General features: G+C 45.4%; 1 long non-coding RNA gene across 1 annotated transcript in view; it reads right to left on the bottom strand.

Moving 5' to 3' along the window:
* Nucleotides 1–20,484, bottom strand: part of LOC121598523 — a 29,156-nt gene extending 8,672 nt beyond the window's left edge. The window contains exons 1-2 of the long non-coding RNA XR_006005588.1: nucleotides 20,379–20,484; nucleotides 8,884–9,197 (exon numbers count right to left, since the gene is read on the bottom strand). This is a non-coding gene — a long non-coding RNA (uncharacterized LOC121598523). The remainder of the gene's footprint in view (nucleotides 1–8,883; nucleotides 9,198–20,378) is intronic.
* Between the last annotated feature and the right edge of the window lie 748 nt (nucleotides 20,485–21,232).

Here is a 21,232-nt window from a genome sequence, read left to right as displayed (position 1 = left end):
TTGCCCACCCCAAGCATGCGAATCGTGGGAAACCAATCACTTACCCACCACCCTGTGTGGGATATTGCCATTATCATTCCCGAAAAAGCCAATCCCAGGGAAAATCCCCTGTGGAGGTCGTCCCCAGAGAGGACGCGGCAACCTCGGATCCCTTTCCGAATGTGTTTTTTTATTTTTTTTTTCTTCTTCTCCTGCAGAAGTACTCCATATCCTGTTGATTTACATCTCTCTCGCTCTCTGTTTCTTCCTCTCTTTAACCCTTTTTTCTATTTCACCACAGTAATCACACTCCTCCCAGTGCAAATGAACATCAAATGAGACCTCTTTTCCGGTTTGTGTGTATGTGTGATTGCATTTCCGCTGTGGTTGGGAAGGCGGGAGAGCGCGAGCTGAATTACATTAATTAATTCATACATGCGCACTTGTGTCTGTGTGTGTGTGCTGCACGTGTCTTTAGATGCGCGCAAAACTGGGCCACGTTGGTGTTGTTTTATGAGAACACTAAATAGTTTCGTTGTCGGGCGCATTGATTCCCACACCAAGTTCATTACCCCTTTTTTTTAACCGGAACTTAATAAAACACAAAGAAGCATTATTTTGACATTTTCACTCGCTGCACCCCACACGTGCTACTTAGGTTCGTGGGTCTTGTTCCATTTTTGTTTGTTGCCTTTTGACGCAACATAACGCAAGGAGCGACGACATCGTCAATCATCAATCGGAGTAGCACCCGCATAATTTTTCAGACGGGGATTATTATTGTTTTTTTTTTTTTCTTGTAATCTTTCCCCGCTCGTAGGTTCCACAGTATACCGACGGGGGCTCAATCACTCTCGCCTGCAAGTGGCGCGTAAAGCACAACCATCTCCAACACTAGGTAGCGAGGGGCATCATCATTCTTCGCACGGGCTCCTCTCTTCACAGCTCGGGTTCTGTTTTGGGCAACAAAACCCCCCGCAGAGCAAGCACGAGACCCGCATCCTACAAAATACATCGCACGACGCCTACTTCAAGTGTCCGCGTGCACGCTCGCATCAAGTGCGCCACCACCATGCGCGCCGTAAGCGAGTCCTGGGTGTCAAATTTCATACCGAACGGCGTTGTCTCCGGGAGGCCTCTGTCTTTTTCTTTATTTTTTTTTTAATTTTTGGCGTGAGCGATCCGGCCGGTACACGTGCGCTTCTCTGCATTCCCGACCGCACCTTCGCTCAACCAGACAAAAATAAGGTGGTCCAACAACATCGATAGTTTATCGATTTATGCGTGATGAAATATGGACAAACCCCTTTTGGACGAAAACAAAGAACTCGCACACACGATATGGCTTTATCTCAATCGATTCTTTTCTATCCCAACCTTTGCCCCGTCGTGTGTGCGGGTAGGTGACCCCGTCCGTCTGTCTAGGTCACAGTACAGCCTCAGGTGTCAATAGCCCTCGGCAATATATGAGTGAGTCACAGCGCGTGTGTGTCGTTCGTCCCCGGACGATATCGCACCCACAATCGGTTATCAACCATTGATTCCGATTGCTCGGATAAACATCACAACTACACACCGAAGAGGAAATGTGTTCGGCGATGACGATACCCCGGCACAGAAGAGATAATGGTACTCGGCGCACTGCCGCGACGACTGTGGTTTTAATTATATTTCTGCAAATGAGCTGCGGAGTCGCACATTCCATCGTCTTCATCATGAATAATAAATTGCCCACACCACCACCCTGTGTGTTCTTTGTGTGCTGCCATCATCACGCAAACATCAATCAAAGATGAAAGCCGGATGAGTCTTCTCATTCAATGCAATGCATCTTACATCCGCGGAGAAGACGACGACACAATCTGCTGCCTACAAATGTATAGAGATTAAGTAAAATTAATCTAATGAATTCGATTCGATAGCGATAACAGTGAAAGCGCGGAATCATTTCCCTTCGCCGTTTCCCCTTCACGGCTTTTCCTGCTGCGCTCGACTTTTCATTCGAGCAAGCAAAGGCATAGCGTGTGGTGCTTTCAATAGAATAAGACCCTTCCCCAACCCACAAACACACACACACACAACGCTCCTTTTTTGATCCTAATAACGATAATCGAATCGCGTTCACGAGGCGAATTGCGATTATGCCTCAATATCAGGGCCTGCGGCCGGCATCCGCACTCGATTGGGAAGGACAAAACACTTATCAAAAATCCATCCGATTGTCTGCGTGGCAAGGCAAGATACGTTAATACAAGCAAACATACACACACACACACACACACACACACACACACACACACAAAAGAAAGAGACAAAACTTCTTCGTCCTGTAGAGCAAACCGCCGAAACTTCTGGCTCAAATTGTGTATCTGTGTGCTGTAATGCGGCGTTTTATTTGCCATCTTTCTACACCACAAAAGGCGTAGCACGCTATCATCCGTTACTCCGTTGCTTCCTCCCCCAAATACAACGACCCCATCACCACCCACCACCACCGCACAAATAAGGTGCAGAGTGGAAAATTAATATGACAACGCTCCTCTTTTATGCTCGCTGCGTACGACTCATGGCGGAAAGGGTGGGACAGAAAAAAGCGTGCGAGTTTGTCGCGATTTTTTTTTTTTGCTTCTCTCCGTAAAATTCAGTAACGGCACCGATGCATGGGAACGGGCGGAAATTCCAAAATCTCTACAGTGCGCGGCTCTGCTGCTATTCGCGCGCATCAACAGTTTGCTCAGAGGGCGAAGCAGGCGACAAAGGATTTTTTTAAGCAAACCTCCCTTGCTCACAAGACACACAAGAGCACCGTTGAATTGTGGTGGAGGAGAGGCAACATCACCGCCAACGCCATATTTCATATAATTTGAATACATCTCACAGTCTGATGAAAATTTTGAATAAAAATATGCTTATTAGAGCACATTTTTGGCCTCACGCTTTTCCGTGCGTACGCAGCCGAAAAAAGGGCCGGAATTGAAAAGAAATCGAATTGTGTATGTTATTTTTTTCCTCTTCTGCTTTGTATACTCTTGTGTTCGCTTTTCTACCACTTCCACCAACAACGACCCCGCAACGGATTTTTTTCCCATTCTCGAGCAATAAATCGAGAGAATTGACATGATTACGCAACTGGTGACGTGTTCAGGGCAAGGAACATGACAACGAGCAAGAGGGTGTGTGTGTTGTCATCTTCTTCTTTGGAGTAGCTTCCTAAGCATAATATTTCTTTATTTGGGCTATCAGATCCACCGTTCTATCTCGTACCTCGTATTTCGTAATGCGAAGCGTGTAACGTAATCCTCAAGTTGATCCAGTGACAAGATATTACAGGATGTGACCCTTTCGGAATATGCTAAGCACCGACCGAATGAAAGTTATTATAAGCGAGAGAGAGAGAAAGAGAGAGAGAGAGAGATGGAGAGATAGAGAGAGAAAGAAAGAAAGAGAGATGAAGAGAAAGAGAGAAAGGGAGAGAGAGAGAAAGGGAGAGAGAGAGAGAAAGGGAGAGAGAGAGAGAGAGAGAGAGAGAGAGAGAGAGGGAGAGAGAGAAAGCTAATAAGAGAGAGTTAGAGGAAGAGGAAGATATATATGGTAGGAGAGAAATAAAGGGATAGGAAGAGAGAGAGATAGAGAGAAGGCTACGAAATTCTAAATGAGCCGAGAATTAAAAGTGACATTATCTTTCCATCCCGTTGGTTTGCTAATTTTCCAAACAAAATCCCCTGCAACGGCAGTAATGGTGGTGGTGCTGGTGGTGATCTGCAAACAATTTTAAAGGTCGAATATGTGTGTCTGTGATTATCTTACCACATCGCTTTCGAGTACGCCAACCGACGCGCAAGCAATATCCACGAAAAGATGGTTCAATTTCGTGTCCTGGCGCGGGTGACTTCTACAGAGCATATTGTGGAAGGGTACAGTTTGCAACAACATAACGCCCAACTCCCTCCCTCCGCTCCCACCGATATGAATCATTGCAACGGAAGAGCTCATCTCCTGCCGAGCTCTCTTACTACTGCCACGCCAACACTTCCGATTGTATTCGAATGCCCATAAATTATGCCAATCCGTAGACCGCGCTGACACGCGCACACACACACACACAACGGGCACAGCGGCTGCTCCAGGGACACATATTGTCACGCAGTTCCCGTCCATCTCCACCCGATTCTACCGTACTAGCGAGAGGGACATTTGCATAAGCACGAAGCTCACTTACTCACCAAACCAAAGCTGTGGGTCGCTTGATGAGGGGAGGGGGGAGGGGGGAGGGTGGCAGAATTTTTCGAAGATTCCAACGATCCGTACAGTGTGTGCGCCTTACCATCAAACCCCCATCCCCTCTACCTTCCTTCGTGCCTTGCTAAATGATACCCACCGGCCCCAGCACCAGCATCACACACAGCAACTTTAAATCCAGTTAGCTTCCTACATCGGCAGCCAAAAGGTTGCGATATTGTAGTGGAAAGTAGTAATATAGAAAGAGACACATCGCAGCCAACCACCATTTGGCTTGTGCTTCCTTTCCCTCCCGTTCGCAAAATGTATCGCGCACAGAAGCAATATGTCAACCGAGATCAACTCACCGAGCGACGTACAACCCACCGGATGTGTGTGGCGCGTCTAGAAGGTTTCACCATAAATAAAATAGCATTTTGCAATTAAAAACTTTGTCCGCACATCCACACACACACACATACAAGCGTGGGGCCCCTAGGAGCATCGGCAGGGCTGGTTGTTCTCCGTTTTGCATCAGAGCACGCAGCGGCGAGAGGCCAGTGTGTTGTGTCCAGGCAATTGGCACACAAAACTGATGTGCTACACACCGCGCCACGCGGTAGGGGCGACGGGGCCAGGCCAGAACAGCCAAAACCGACCAACTGGTGGGGGATGGGTAATGAATAGTCGGATTAAAAGGTTACCCTGGAGTTAGCTACTACTCTGCCCAGTGCCCCCCAGCGACCTGTACAGGCAGTGAAGCGTGCGGACACAAAACACAGCAGTAGCAGCAGCAGCAGCAGCAGCAGTAGCCCTCGGGTAAGTAGTAATAAAATAAATCAAATCATGATTTTGCACGAAAGGGTTTTGCCACTGCGCTGCCAACTCTCAGCTCGTTCCGGAAAGATACAGCCCAGCCCCCTTGGTTTGGATGGGAATGCGGATTATGGGTTTTACGGCTTTCACCGCAGGTTGATCGAACTCACACAGGCGGGGATGAGAAGTCGTTAAGTCGACCACCTACAATTGCCAGCGGAGAAGAGGTGGGTGTGTGTGTTGTTAAAAACGAAGAGGTTCACCCAACCAGTTGGCAGTTGGAGTAATAAGTACATGGCTCACACCGTGTTCTCTCTCCACTACACAAAGTGCCACCTTGTCGCATAATGCTGAGCACAATCGGTGCAAAACGAAGCGACACACAGAGAGTTCATCGTTGCCGGAGACACGTCGTCATAAAACTATCGACATAAATTTGATACCAACAAAAACTGCATTACTTGAGGATGAATGCAACATTACAAAATACATCGGTCGACAGGTTAATGCACTGAACAAAGCACGGAGAACCGAATGAAAAATAAAATAGCCGATTTTATTCAAAATGCGGAAAAGCTCTGTCCGCGGTAGAAAGATTCCAGCATTCTTTTTTACATTACTGTGTACACCATCTCAAAGCAAAACGTCAACACAGAGGAAGTCACAAATTTTGTCGCCAAACTTGAGCGCAAAGAGTGAAGATTCATCCGAACGGGGCTGCACAGAGGAAGAAGCGTGGAAGAATAAAAACCCCCGCTAAGCAAATGCGGCTGGCACGTAGCACCCCACTGCCCCGGAAGTAGGAAAAAGCAGGAAAGAAATAGAAGCAGTAGTAGTAGTAGTAGTAGTAGTAGTAATAGTACATGTCGGAAGCGTATTTCCCTCCCAACTTTGGCCGCGGCGCGCTCTTCGCGATCCAATAATTTCGTAATTTATTGATGCTGTTTTGCATAATTTTTCAATTGTGCTCGGGGTGAAGGGAGGGAATTCGTTCTTCTCGCATTGCGCTTTCTCGCTGGATGCGTAGCCGTTGGGTGGGTGGGTGGGTGATGTGAATTCCTCTTGCGTGGAATTGATTCAATCGTACAAGGTGTTTTTTTTTTCATTTTTCGCGAAAGATACTGATAACTCTTGGATGTACAATGAGGCAGAGGGGGTCAACCATACTCACTCATTCGACCTAAAATATAATAAGATTCTAGAAACGCCAACGGTTAAAATAAAAAAAAAGTTTTGCCCATCACACCCTCAAGGGTTCGAAGCAAGCGGCAAGAAGGTATTTGTGTAAAGCAAAGCGAAGGAAAGGAAATAATAATAATAATAATCCCTTAAAAGAGCAGGATCGTAATAATACGCATTCAAACTTCTCATCTCTCGTTTTGCTCTAGGAGAAAAAAGAAACCAATGAAACACAATGCAGTGCATGTTTTTTTTCTTCTTTCGTGCAATAATTTCACCTCGCATTTCACACTCCATTCATAAATGGGGAGCAGCTTTCGAAGAGCGCCCATGGGTCGGGGCTATGGGTGTCGTAATTGATTCTTCATTTTCCCACTTTGGCGACGCACACCATGAATTTGCGTCCGCTGGTGTAGAAGGAGAGAATTGTTTTAATAAAATCAAAACCTGCCAAAACCCGGCGCTTGCTCAGGCTCTCCACGACAGAAAGACGGGTAGGTTTAGCTAGTATTGCCAAGTTTGCCATGGCATGTTCTAAGCGTTTTTTACGAGCATATGTTAAGTCTTGAAGATGAGGTCAAAATGTGCAATATACGTCAAAGCCGTTGCTCGTCAAATAATGCTGTGCTTCCTTTGAGTTCCCGGCAGTTAGTGTTCCGCTTCAATATGAATGTCTAAAATGGATACCATTATCAACCGAATTAGGATAAAACGCGGTCATCAAATCATAATAAATCTAAAACGCTTCTTGTAATGGGATATTACCAGCGCAGACGAAAATGCGTCAATCTTGTGCCCGCACATTATAGTTTTTTTAGTATATCCGAGCAGATTTCCTCTAAACCCTTTCATAGGCTCAAAGAAACAATCAAACACCACAATTTCCTTCCCCGGGGCTACAGTAATAAAGTACCGGCCACAACACAACACCAAAGCACATCGGGACGATCTCATTTGCATTGTTTAATTTATTGCACGGCCTAGCAACGCGACACCCGAAACGAAGAAGAAGGACACACACACATACACCGGCGGTAGTGGCACACACTAATGAACATGTTAACCACTGGTCCTGCAGGCCAGTAGAAGGGCAAATAATTGAGTCGCAGCTTTCAAGGGACCAAACCGCGCGTCAACCGCGGTTTGGTGGTGGCTCGGAGATCGCCAGCAGCAGCAGCAGCAGCCCCTGGACCACAAACGTCCGGAACGTGAGCCCGAGATAGAGGTGGAAAAAAACCCCGTCACAACGGAAGGAATTCTTTTGCTCCTTTTGGCTTGAACGAGAAATTTATTTCCCACCTCGTGGTGCGCCACCACCCTTGCGCCACACCTTGGGGGGGTTGCGTGTAAAGGGGAAGCGAAGGAACAAATTATTTTTAATTGCCGCACTGTTTAGCTACACGATCCGTTTTCCTTTTTCTCTCAGCATGTTTTAGAGACGACGACCATAAACCAAAAGGACGAAAAAAAAAGCGAATCCCTAACGGTGACAGATCGCATACTACACATTTTGAGATACGTTTTCCCCGGTTTTGGTTGATGCCGCGTTTTTAGGTCTGTAAAGTGTACGCCACGGGTAAAAAAGGGGTAAAGCGAACTGCAAATGAGGCAAATAAATTTCAATTAAACGGACACGAACGGAACAGTGGCGGTAGCAAAAATATCTTGTGCAGGGCAGAAGACCCAGGAAGGCCCATTAGGAGAGCTGAATTATCATCCAACTGAAAGGAACGATTTGTACGATTTGTACGAAATATTAGACAGAGGTTAGGTTATAAACCAAAATGGCAGCCTTGTCGCAAAAGTGGAATGTGTCCTTGAGGTTGCCGCCTGTGAGGCGACCGAATGGTCCATCAGTCGAATCAAATTTTTAGCCGTACCCACCAGGAGTATTGATTTTGAACAAAACTCACAAATCAATTTCATAACTAACGAGATGTTCGAACGGCCAACCCAAATCGAATGACGATCACTAACGTCTAACGCTTGCTAGAACTGCTTTTATGGCTAAACTTTGAAACCCATACAGCCCCATAAACGCAATTACATTTCGGTTTGTCATAAACGTTAACGCGATTTCCGCTTGCTAATCCTACCCCCGACCACAAATCTGTGGGTTGGCGAAGGTTTCTTGAGCAGTTTTACGACATGAAAATGCAGGCGGATTTAGACCAAGTTTTAATGTCTCGAGACGTGTCCACTTCGGAATGTGATGTGCACAGGCCAAGAAAAAAAGGAAGCAATAAATTCCCGTTCGACGAGCGAATTATTTGAATTTGATTTTCAAACGATTTCTGCCAAAGTCATAAAACAGGTCTGGAGAAAGCAGCACCGGGCAGTAACTTTTTTCGAAAATTGACCTATAAAACTATAGGACCAAACCATGACCTACCGCACACATCCATACGAAAATCAAATCTGACATTGGGGAAACTTTCTAGACAACAATGCCTAATAGGCTTTCCACTGTCTTATCGCTCTAAACTCCGCCGCCGCCACTAATCGATAAACCCATTTGTGCTATGGATGAGTATTTCAATCAATATCTATATATCTGCTGCTCTGACCATCTCACTCTCTCTTTCTCTCTCCTTCAGGGGATAATGCATAGCGTAACACCAGCTTGTTACATCATATCTTGCTATCCCTCCCTCTAAACAAATATCAATTAATTTCCAGATTGATTATTACCCGTAACTGGCTGCGCACAATTGTGCCACAAATGCCTTCCACTTTCTCTGTCTCCAAGTCCTCTAATGATGATCTGCTTTACATTAATCATACCCAATCGATGACTTTAACGATGACGGACGACTTCATGGTTTTAGTAAGTAACCGAAGACACCACCTGAGTGCTACTGCGCAGATAGTTGCGATAATTTCATCCATCCAGCAGTTTTTCCTCTTTTTGGTATCAATTAAAACTCAAATGCTGTGTCCCACCTCCTCCAGGGGCAAATTCCCCTCCGGGGGACACGACGGGGAGATGCTTTGAATCTACACTCCTGAAATGGGAAAACAAAACAAAACGACTTGTATTAGTAAAAGATACGCAATTGTCATAACAAATATCAAAACAAATTTCCCTCTCAGCTTTGGTTTAATGGCAAGACTAAAAAAACGGCGAAATGAAATTAAGAGGTGTTCATATGAAACAGTTTCTGGTTTGCTACTCAACATTATCCAGCAGTAAAATATCAATAAAAAATTGAGCATGCTCTTGCACTCTTTATAGTGTATTTCTATTAAATTCTTCAGCACCATTTGTACACGTCCGCCGTGCATACTTACGTCCCAATTGATTTTAACACCATTTCTTCTTTATCCCCCCTCACCTACCCAACTCTCACCCCACCACAGGGTTTTCATATCTCCCCCACCGGCACGCACTTACACATTTGTATTCAAGTTTTGAAAAATTACGGCCAATTTCGATGATAAAGCGCATTTTCATGTCTCCTGTCCCGATGATCGAACCAGTCACCCCCATCCCAATCCTCCTTGCCAACCGTATCTCGCCGCGCGCGGTGCGATATTTTATGATTATGAATTGTGTTTTATTTTCTACCACCAGCGTTGCTATCTCGGGGGCCAACCTGTTAATATATCTATTCATTTATTATCATTTTTTTATTCCCTACCGCGCACCCGGCACGCTGCCAACGCGGCGAGTCGAGGAGGCCGCGCCTACCAGAGGAAAAACCAGTGGAAAGTACTTCACCCACTCTTCTCCATGACACGCAGTGAAGCATTTTTTTTTGTTCGCTCCTCCGCTCCTCGGATCGATTTTCTTTGTTGACTTACAATACGTTTCGTTCTGTTTTTTACGGGCATTTCGCGCCACTGTGTTCGACGCTTTCCACAGCAAGAGAAGCAACAGCGGCAGGAATAAAAGTGAAGGTGAGCCCGCAAACCGATCATTGCACGCGCGTTCGGTAGATAAATAGAAATAAATTATGTTTGCACTGCAATTTCTCCAAATCGTACACCCACCCCCCGACCACACCGAACCGAAGCAAGGGATTGTTGTGGATGGGGGTTAAGGCTTTGTTGTGCCGTGCCGTATTAGTTTCGATTGCTGTCGGGCGCTTTCTGCACCGGCAAATGCCAAATTCTACCGATGGGTATCATTTTTTAACCCCCAAACCGAGCACAGCACAGACGGCAGTCAAAGTCAAACACTGGTCGGTCGCTGGAAGATTTGACGATTTGTCTTGGTCTTTTTCTTCTCCGGGTTGATGTTTGGCAAATTAAATTACCGGACGCACGTCGCGAACACGAGCCCCGTCCCTTCCCCTAATCTACCATTACTATCGTTCCGGAAAACACGTTCGCTAAATATATACATTAAAAACATATATACGTACGGAGAGCGCGTCATCATATTTCAACCAACGTGAGTAGGAGTGCGTGCGATTTTCCCTGCTAGTAAAAATTGGGACTTTTTTCTTCAATACAATCGATCAATCTTTCTTTTTATGTTTGTGCGTTCAACGGTACAAAGAAAAGAAGTGGATGTAGATGATAATACACACAAAAAAACATTACTCCTAACCCCTTAGGGTAAAAGAAACAGTTATGCAAACAGCAAAAGCAAGGGGTTAGGCATACTTTTAGCAAAGCAAAATGATGACTTTAAAAAAAATAGAGAATAGTATCCTTTCAAAAATTGAACGTGTAAATATTGATAGTACACTTCATTCTCGAAAAAAAAACAACTTCTACATAAATGCTTTCACAAACAGGTTAGTGAATGGCGGAGAAACAATAATCGTCATCAATATCATGCCGCATTTGAAGTGGACTCAATTACCAACCAAATTAGACGCACTTATCGGAGATTATTGTTTTGATTTCAGCAGCAGTAGGCTCTTAGTCGTTCGGCGCTCTATTTGCCCCGCAAGCAACGCACTCTGGTAGGTGGGCTGTCACAGCATTCGGAGAACGAACGTGGTCTTAACCAATAGACTGCGCCACACACCGGAGAAAAGGATCCAGAACCGTGTGTGTGTGTGTGTGTATATGTGTATGTAGGTAAGTTTTAGTTTGTTTTTGAAGGCTCCATAAGTTGATATACAAGATAAGCACCGGTGGAAATACCAAGAATGGACATCCCGGGTAGTTTAGAGCACCTTAACCATGCTTTTCTCTCGGCAGGTCAAAACGGCTATATGGCTAATACACTTTTCCTCAACAGCACACACAAGGGTTAGACGTTTATAAACCGTCCTAAAAATTAAGAAAGGTGTGATAAAACGATCATAGAGAAATGTACAGCATTTGATACGCTAACCTTGGACACGTGTCAGTTTTTCAGCAGATAATTTTGAAGTGATCCTATCCGGGACGACTCGCAGGTAAGCAAGCAGGACGTGTTGAAAGCGGAACTGGAAGTCGAGTTCTCTTCCCGATGCGCAGTTTTGCTGACACAGCACCTTTCTGCGAAGCTGACAAGCGCTCTTCTCTGGTTGGATTTAGAGCGTGCAATAAATATAATGGATTGGTCAAACACTTTTTGTCAAGCGATAGCGTTTCCACGTGCGCTTTTGTGTCCGCTCTAACGACCTCGATTGACTTCACCAAGCAAGGAGAGCGGAGCGGTCTTACATGGCATGGAATGGAACGGCCAAGTTTTGCACAGATCTCTCGGTGTTTCCGGATGATTAATTGCCGGTGCGATCCATCATCATCATCATCATCATCGCCATGGCCGTACGGTCGGTTGATGACGCAGGAAGATATCTGCAATCTATATACGTCCGTCCGGAAGCTTACACCGTAACTGCTAGACAAGCGATTAAAAGATGAATTTTCATCCGCGTCGTTTCAGAAAAGGCTATTTGGTTGTTGCTGTGGCAACCTGGAACCTCTTCGCCCGGTCATTCTTTCGCCAAACTTGGACTGAAACCCCCCTCTCCTGATCGACCACACAGTGGACCCCCATCGTATGCGCACATCCCAGGCTGCTCGCATTTGAATGCTCTTTCCAGTAATTGCACTCGGGAGAATTTGTTCTACACGGTTGCATGCATTTAAGCCTGTCCACACGCAGCGTTTGCAGAGAGCGACCGGACGACTGACTAGGCGGATGCGTCTCCCTGTGGTATCATTTTCCAGCAATGATGATACACCGCCCACCCTCTTATGTGGATGCATTTCATCAGTGTTTTCTGTGCGATGCACTAGCATAAAGATTGATGAAAATTGATAAAACCTGCCAATGCACAAACCGGTGCATCATCACACGTCAGTCAGCGAGCGCCACACGATGTGCCGCTTTGCACACATGTAGGAAATATTCGGACTTGCTTTCCGTATCGAATGCACTTTTACGATGACATGCTCACACACACACACTGCCGGTTCTTTCTTCGTGGCGCAAATGCGAAGAGAGTTGCGTTGTGGAGCACGGAGCAATGACGAGCCAGTAATGATGATGGAGTAAAATTAGATTACGCTCACAGTGTTTTGTGCGCCGGGGCTTGATCGAAGAGAACGGGACATTTGATTTGATTGCGAAACTGCATATTGGAAATGGAAGGATATTCCCTGCGCGTCGGAGTGAGGACGGGCAGGGGGGGGGGGGGAGGGGGACAGTATAATTGGTGCAATTTACAGGATATGCCACACCGCCACCACTACGTTACCTCTCCAACGCTACCTTCTTCTTCGGAAGCTGCACAGGATTTTCTTCTTGTGCAGGGCCGCGCGCGTTCGGAAACTATAATTTGATTTCAGGATCCGTACTTGCAGGGGAGGCAGGGTGGACGACGTCGTTGAAACTGATTTCACCAAATCCCTCGGATATGCAATGGTTGTAATCTGATCATCGAATGGGGACGACTGTCGACCCCCTCTTCTTTCTCGCAATGCGCCTGTGTGCGATGTAATCATTGCAGGTTTTCGATTTACAGTAAAATCATGTGCGATATCTTTTGGGGTTTGTGGAGGCATTCTCAGCGCTGTCTCATCTAGGGCCGTGCACTAGGGCGCGCACAACGGGATAGAGGATAGAGCACAGACATGGCACACACATACACATATTCAATTGTTGCTTCGTTTTCGAACTAAATCAAGACAGCATTGCCCACACGGAAAGGCACACGCATTCGAACGTTGGGCGGTTTTGGGGCGCTTTGCAAAAGTTACGACAGGAGACGATTGCTAAATTAGCATCATTCAACACGCAATAATACTGACTCTCTTTGTTGCCGGAGATGCATGAACGGATGGAAAGATGCTTTCAAATCATTTTCAATTATTTTCACTTCAAAGATTTCAAATGCGTTTCAACACGAACAAAACGGAGTTGCTTTTCTGATGCAGACAATCTTGCCTTTATGTTTTACTCTAACGATTACACTGCAATAATATTGACCTTGCTCGCAATAGCCAATACGCGGGCGTAATAAATCGCAATATATGCATTCGCTCTTTGTTCTATCTTGTTCCCATGTAACGGATTACACTAATGCTGTTGTCGGCAGTGCTGCAAAATGCCATGAGCATCACAAGATCAACAGAAACAATGAACATGTCCGTGGTAGCTTTATGCTCATAGCTGATACTCAATGAAAGTGCGTCATGATATGCCGAACGCGACGTGCGAGTGCTTGAGTAGTCAACCGTCAATACTCTGACTGACAAACTGAGCTCAATGGCGTCACAAGCAAAATCATTATCATTTTTCTGGCTGGGAACAATGCTGCCAAATGCCACTGTTTCAGTCACCAACACTCAAGACTTAAACGAAGCTCAAATCAGCTCACGTACACAACTGAGATGATCAGAGGTGAGACTCAAACAGTTGGTGGCTTGGTGATTTTTTTCAGCACCCTCAGCAACTCTTCATCACTCACTTGGTCACGACATTTTTAGTCGGTGATAATCACGACGTTCTTGGAATATACTTGGCGTGTGGTTCCAAGCAGCAAAATTAGCATGCTTTCTCGCTCTGTCAGGTTTGATGGTTTGTCAGATCAAATAGGGCGAGAACCATACTCACTTACGGATAGAAAATGTCGCCACCAAGTGATTGACCAAGATGGTTCCAAAAAATATCACGAAGCATTTGATGGTCTCAGTCACTGTTTGAGTCTTACCTCAGATCATCACAGTAGCACTCGTGACGCTGACATTATTTTGTTTCATCCAGAATTAGTCATGACTATGTTAGTGACATTTTGCAGAACTGATCACGGTAAAAAAAGTCATGACATAGTGACTTATCAAGCGTTGGTCGCAAAAATGTCACAAAGCTTTCATTAATCACACCAATATTTTTGAGTATCACCGCTGATTATTACAATTAAGTAGGTGACGCTGACAAGGATTTGGTTTCAGTCAGATTTTTGTATGACATTGACATTGACATTTTGCAGCACTGGTTGCGTTATAAAATTGCAAAATGTAGCACGATTTTGAGAGCATTACACGAATCGTACAACGTAAGCAAACACAAAACCACAAACGATCTGATTTTTCATACGGAGATGTTCGAGCTGCGTTGAGAGCAGCATTGCCTTTGCATCAACCGAAAAAAACAACTGGTCCGTTTAAAATGGGAAAGGCTTCGACAGAATGATTTATTTCCATTCCTGTAATGGAAGCATTTCGCCGCCAAAGGGGTCTGTGTCTGATGCTTCGCGACACACTTTGCCGGGAGCCTCTTGAAAAATTAACAAATTGTCAATTGCAGCAGAACACCACTATCCGCCCTCTTTTCCAATGTGAGATGTAAACCACAACAACAACCTAAACACACCTAAACAAATTACGCATTACCACACCAAGTGTAAAAAAGCAACGCGGGCGGTAGCTCTCTTGCTGCCGATTTTCCACTACATAAGGGCCCAGGAAAGTGCTTCAATTCCAGCCAAAACACTTCATCTGTTAGTCGTGACCCGTTGGTTGTGGTGCTGCAAGTGACGACACACACGCACACGAACATCCGGTACGGAATGAAGTGTTGGTACCAAATGTACAAAAACAGAGCTGTATGCAAATCTTGTATATACCGTATCTCCAACCCTGCACTGCGTGTGACTTAAACTACGAAATATCTCTGTAACAATAAAGCACTCAAAGGCGCATGCCGTACGTCTCTCTATTATTGGAACCCGATCACGATGAGGGAAACAACACTCCTGCCTTCGAATTTTTCACGCCTTTCTTGTCGATTTATCAACGACGACCGGTCCTGTTGGTTTAGGCGATCAAATGAAACGACTCGACAACTAATTTACCGGGTTTTCCGATGACTTGGCACGGGGGTTCGGAACGCAAAGACACATTTTCTCACATGGAAACTTCCCCCTTCCGTCTCTTTAGCACGGAACGCATGAAATCATAATTCAGACGATCGTCAGCAGTGGCGCCACAACGGAGCCGATCTCATGCACCGTGTCTTTTCCCGGTTGGAGTGGCACAGGTTTCTCCGGCATCTCCCGAATGCGTTTGGTATTGTTTCAGCCACTGGCTGTCAATCGCATCTCAATCCATCCCAGCGCACACACATTCTATACCAGCCGTGTGTGTGTGTCAAGACTGAAGACAGTGTGATTTGTCAGCTAAGAAACTGTGCTGGCGTATGCAGGGTACGGGGGAAAAAAGGCAGCCCAAATCAACTAATTTTAGCCCAGGACTCTCAAAAGCAAACCGTTACGGAGATGAATTGCGTTCATTTTTAATGCCCCTCAATGCAATCCAATTAACGGCCGGAGAGGAAACTCTTTCCAATCCGTGACACATGCCATCAAACATGTCTGCGAGCCACCTGCACTCGCAGGTTTGAATGGGCCCCGCGAAGAAGGCAACTCTCCAGCCTGTCCCACACGTTCCTACTTTCTCTTCATTATTTATCCACCCTTAATCCTGTTTGCGGCGACAAGCGAAATGATGGGAACACAGGATCAAAGACAGGCCACGCCCGAGACAGAGCGCGAAAAGAATTCTCTTCGCTCGGCTCGCCTTTGCCCTCTTTTTCCGGAACATTTTTCACGCTTCAGAGTAGCTCGCTCAGCGCTTGGTGTGTTTTAAGTGCGGTTTTATCCGTTTCTTTAACCCCTTCTCCTTGAAGCCGCGCACAAAGCACCCGTCCCGATTGGTCCCGGGGATCGTCTTCATTAATTGTTTAATGCATTTTTTTTGTTTTCAACCCGCTCGCAGCAATAGCTACAAAGCAACTAGCAAAAAACGATGAGTTAATTAGACGGGTAACCTTTTTCGTTCCACGACAAGTTGAGGATGCCAGCCAACAGGCTTACCGATCAAATGGGTATCCATTTTCAGGAGGTAAAGCACTTTTTAACAGGATCATGGTGAGTGGAAAAAAGGATTAAATTCCGAACGGTACCCGTGTCTGTTCTAGTTAATTCATTTTTATTTTTATTTTTTCACTCGTGTCTTTCCCAACAAACTGTTTTCTTCAAAGGGCATATAGACAAGCTCATGTCGGAGGTTAAAAACTTTCGATTGCACTCGAGCGTAAAACTTTTACGCTAGTAAAGTGATGGGAAAAAATGAAGTTTTCGGCAGAATCGATTCCGGCTAGCTCCGAAGTTTTTGGGAATCGATTCCGGACAGTAGGTCCAAAATCATTTTCCGGAATCGATTCCGGAATCGGCTCCCGAATCGAAATTGGTTCCGGAATCCAAATTGGCCCCAGAATCAGAATCTTCTTCGAAATCACAGTCGGTTTCGGCATCTCCTAAAGAATGGGCGTTTGAATCCAATGATTCTACGTATTGATAGCCACAAAGAACTCAAATTTACTTGTAAATGATCCATTCTCATGGAGAATTCCCGATTTCGCTTCTGAAATTTCTTATTTCAATTTAAGAACTGATTCTCATTCCGGAGCTAATTCCAGTTCGGGAATCAATTCTGACTCCGTTACCGAAGAAAATTGCGATTCCCGGATCGATTCCAGGGTCAATTCTGATTCCGGAATCGATTCTAAATTCGGAGTTAACTCCAGAATAAGCTCCGGAATCAGCTCCAGAATCGTCTCCAGAATCGTCTCCGGAATCGGAATCGGATCTGACCTCAAAATCGGCTTCGAATCGGACTCGGTTTTTGAATTTTGTTAAGGATAAGTATTTGGGTCTAATGATTTTACCGGGCGGTCCTGTGATACAATCGTCAACTCGAACGACTCAATAACATGTCCGTCAAGGGTTCAAGCCTAGAGCGGACCGTCCCCCCGTAGCAAGGATTGACTATCTATCCGGCTATGTGGTAATGGATTAAGTCTAGAAAGCCTATATAGGGCTGGCATGTCCGCGTAGGACGTTACGTCAAATAGAAGATTTTAAGCATTGATAGCCGCAAAGAATTCAAATTTTCTTGAAAACGATCCATTCTCATAGTGGAGATTTCCCGATTTCGCTTCAAAAACTTTTGATTTCAATTCAAAAATGGATTCTCATTGCGCAGCTAATTTCAATTATGGAGTCAATTATGATTCCGTTTCTGATTTCGGAATCGATTTCGGATTCGGAGTCAACTCCGGAATCAGCTCAGGAATTGATCACGAACACGGAAATCGGAATCTGGTAGGTCCGATTCCGAGCTCCCACCACTATTCTAGTGATACTGTCTCCCCTTCCCCATCATGGAGTGTCGTCGTCATTAGCAAAAGATTCTCATTCTGCGATTTTCAAACGACGCCTGAACATGACACTCACTACCGCGCACTCCACCCTCCCACTTTGGGTCGACTTTACCCGGCAGTGTTTGCCCTCGTGACCAAACAAATAAATTTGGCACGGGGTAAAGCTAACGCACGGAAAGTACAGGGAAGCGAAAACCAGAGCACCGCACACACACATCGATCCGAGGGAAAAAGCAGCCAAACAAATAAGGAACCGAAGCGCAACAGTGTGGCGAGTGGAAAACAGGGCGACTTAATAGGCGAGAATAACACTCCAACAACCCCGGCGTTCAGCTTCGGGGAGGATTTTCGATTTGCACGCAGCATATTTCAGGCCGGCCTGTTTGAAGGCCTGTACGGCGTCGTGCTGTTAAGTTCGGGAGTGTTTCGTTGAGTCTGCTCTGGGGCTTGGTGTGTGGTTTTTGGGCAGTCGTGACTACGCGTTGCACCCGAACTGGACCTGCTTTCCCCTCTACGAGTGGTGAGCGCGGAAAAGGGTTAAAATGCCTGCAAAAAGACAAACGCACAACAAGTCCTGGAGCATGGAGATCGCATATGCACCAATTTACTGTTTCCACCGCATTACACGCAGCACCTTGTTGCAACCGCCGGAAATCGATTCTTCCGTCTCTGACCAAGGTGGCCTGACGAATCGGCAATTTATAGAGTCACAGCTCAAGCGCGCACACACACACACACTCACAGAATGAGTGTATCTTTGGAGAGGAAAGATTCACACTTTTCAGCGGTTCGGTTCGGATGAGAAGGACGCGTACATAATTGCGCGCTGTGCGATCAGTTCCGCCCAATTGAACCGAGCCATCTACCCCCCTCCTCTTTTGTTTGGCGCGGTGTGTACTGCTGCGATGAAAGTTTTTATTTGCGAAAAGCGACAACTCATCCACCGCACTCGTTTCGGGTTTAAAATGCGCGTGACAGCATTAGGGCCCGGAAATGTTGACAAGATGTTCTGATTATGTTGTCTAGCTGGCGCGTGGGGGAAGGGGACTCGCCGACAAAATGTAGCAGCAGTACGCTGTATCATCATCCCGGCTAAAGTGACGCTAACTGCAGATGGCCCCGGCAGCATACGGGATGGGGGGAAACACACACTAGAGTTCCCCTTGGAGTTCCCGCTGTAACTTACACACCCGATCGCACGGGCCTATGGCTGATTAGATCGAAGTATCGACCCATATTATACCCACAACCGAGAGGGTTCGTCGTCTGTAATGTCACTCTCTTTCTCTTTCTCTCTCTCTCTCTCGGCCGCATATCAACTGACACCTAGCAGAGCGGCCAAGATATCACCAATAAAACCTGCAATTTATGATTATGAAGCGCATTTAGCTGGCAGCCGCCTGGCTTTTGGGCCGAAGCGGGCGCAGTAGAAATAATTACCCCCGCACGCAGGTCCGTCAAGACACGATCAAAGCGACCTCATCAAAACCGGTGCTATGACCAGGAAGAGCAATAAATTTAATCACCACTCACCGTGTGCGGTTAAAAGCCCTCCTCTTAATGCGTCTCTGTATGTGTGTGTGTGTGCATGCCGAACAGCCAAAACTAAGCCGAAAGATACATTCTTGGAACAAAATCATAATCAATATGTTTGGACGCAAAAAAAAGGTCAAGAAATCGAATTTCCCTAACATTCATTATTATCGCTGCGGTAATGGGAAACACTCACACACTCAAATACCCCAACACGCCTCAAATGCACAGTCGCCATTTTGATGTGTCATGCCGGCGGTTATTAGAAATACGCGGTTAGGTTAGCTAGTAAAAGAAAAAATCATTATACACACACACACACACACACACACACACACACACACACACACACACACAAAATTATATTCATTGCCAATTTCATCGGAACAAACACCACAACTAGGCGGGGGTAGCACGCATCCCACGGACACGGAAGTGGATGGGGATCAATTAACGCGCACACGGCGTCAGTTTGATCGCCCTTCCGACTAAAGGCTAATTTATGGCGCGGGCAGAGATTTACCGAACGAATTTGATACCCGTGTGTGTGCGTGTGTGTGTGTCCAAGACATGGGATTACATGGGAGCACTCGTCGCGTCATGGTGGTGACGCGTGGCGCACTTCCGAGAACAAACATTCCAAAAATTTAACTTGCAGGTAATACACACACACACACACTCATACACCCACAGGGACACAAATTTCCCAAGCGCCAAGCGCCAAGCCCAGCCACGAGCAAAACCCTCGCTAATCCCTTTTTCCTGGGTCGACTTGGCGTCGAAAAGGTTAACACACAAAACCTCAAATCCCTCAAACACACACACGCGTGCCTGCACGCGTTCTTAGGAAAATCGGTGTGGATGGTTCCTAACCTTTAATGGGGTTTGCTATGCGCGAGCCTTTCCCTGCGCGGACTTATGCGTCTTTGCCCGCTAAGGACGCGCAATCAAACATCGCGTTTGCAATTACAGCTCGATCAAATAACCCGTAAAATTTGTTAAACAACGTAATTGAAAGAATAAACCATTAGCTACATACCGACACAGCACGCACTTTCAAAGCACGTTAGAAGAAATTTGCCACTTTCATGCGAATTTTCACACCACACAATACAAAGGAATACCACCAACAACCTTCACCAGCGAAGACGCAAACTCGAATGATCAGAATAACGGTCGTAAATGTCATTATGGAAAGACGAGGTCGCGTGTACACCTTCCCGGGTTGAGATTGATCTGGGTGGGCCACAATGAGGTAATTACAAATTAACCGTTGTCTCAATGACCAAATTTACACCTTCATCTCTACGACCGGCATACCCGTGGGTATCCCATACATTTTATATGGGAAGCTATTGTTTACCCACATTAAAATTTTAATAACTTTTGTTACGTTGATAATTAAAATTTCAAATTGGGTACAAAGGTGCGGACATTAGTTTTACTTACTTTCAAAGCGGGATTTTTATAGAGTTGTTTACTATTTTTTAATGTTTTTATTTAAGTTTAACAACTCACCTTTTACATGGATGTTTTTTGTGCTGTTTTATGTAAAATACATTGAAAGTGCGTTTTTGCATACATTATTCAGACGATTTTTTTTAAACATTTATTTTTTAATTGTTTTAATTTGTTTCATAGTCAATGTTATCAAACATTATATGCTCGGTAAGTATATTTTCATAATTATACAATTCAATGAAGAATACTAAATTTGCCACACTTTTCTCTGCTGTTATCAAATTCCATTGATAAGAAGAGAGCAAGTTTGATGAAAAAAATAGAACATAATGCATATTAAAATTATATCTTCTTCTTCTTCTTTGGCTCAACAACCGATGACGGTCAAGGCCTGCCAACCCACTTGTGGGGTTGGCTTTCAGTGACTTATTG

This window comes from Anopheles merus, chromosome X (assembly GCF_017562075.2).
Source record: "Anopheles merus strain MAF chromosome X, AmerM5.1, whole genome shotgun sequence".
NCBI lineage: Eukaryota > Metazoa > Arthropoda > Insecta > Diptera > Culicidae > Anopheles > Anopheles merus.
The sequence above is the reverse complement of the archived record's forward strand: the minus strand, read 5'-3'. Positions and strand labels throughout refer to the sequence as shown.